The following is a 275-nucleotide window of genomic DNA, read 5'->3' on the forward strand; positions in this document are numbered from 1 at the left end:
GTCTGAGAGTAACGCAATTTCAATTCTCTGTGTGTATGTGCTGTACATGTGGAAGAATTGACAATAAAGCAGACTTGACTTGACTTGACTTGAATTTGTATAGTCTAATATATACAATGAAGCAGCGAACCAGAAAAACCAGAGAAATCAAGTTGTCAAAATGATATTCTGTGTCAGGATTGTCTTTCTCCATAGGTGGAGTTTCACTTTTTTTTTTTTTACATACCTTATATAGGCCTACCATATTTTCTACATTTAAATTATTTATAGCCTAT

Source organism: Sinocyclocheilus anshuiensis, unplaced genomic scaffold, assembly GCF_001515605.1.
Source record: "Sinocyclocheilus anshuiensis isolate Anshui unplaced genomic scaffold, SAMN03320099.WGS_v1.1 scaffold914, whole genome shotgun sequence".
NCBI classification, from domain to species: Eukaryota; Metazoa; Chordata; class Actinopteri; order Cypriniformes; family Cyprinidae; genus Sinocyclocheilus; species Sinocyclocheilus anshuiensis.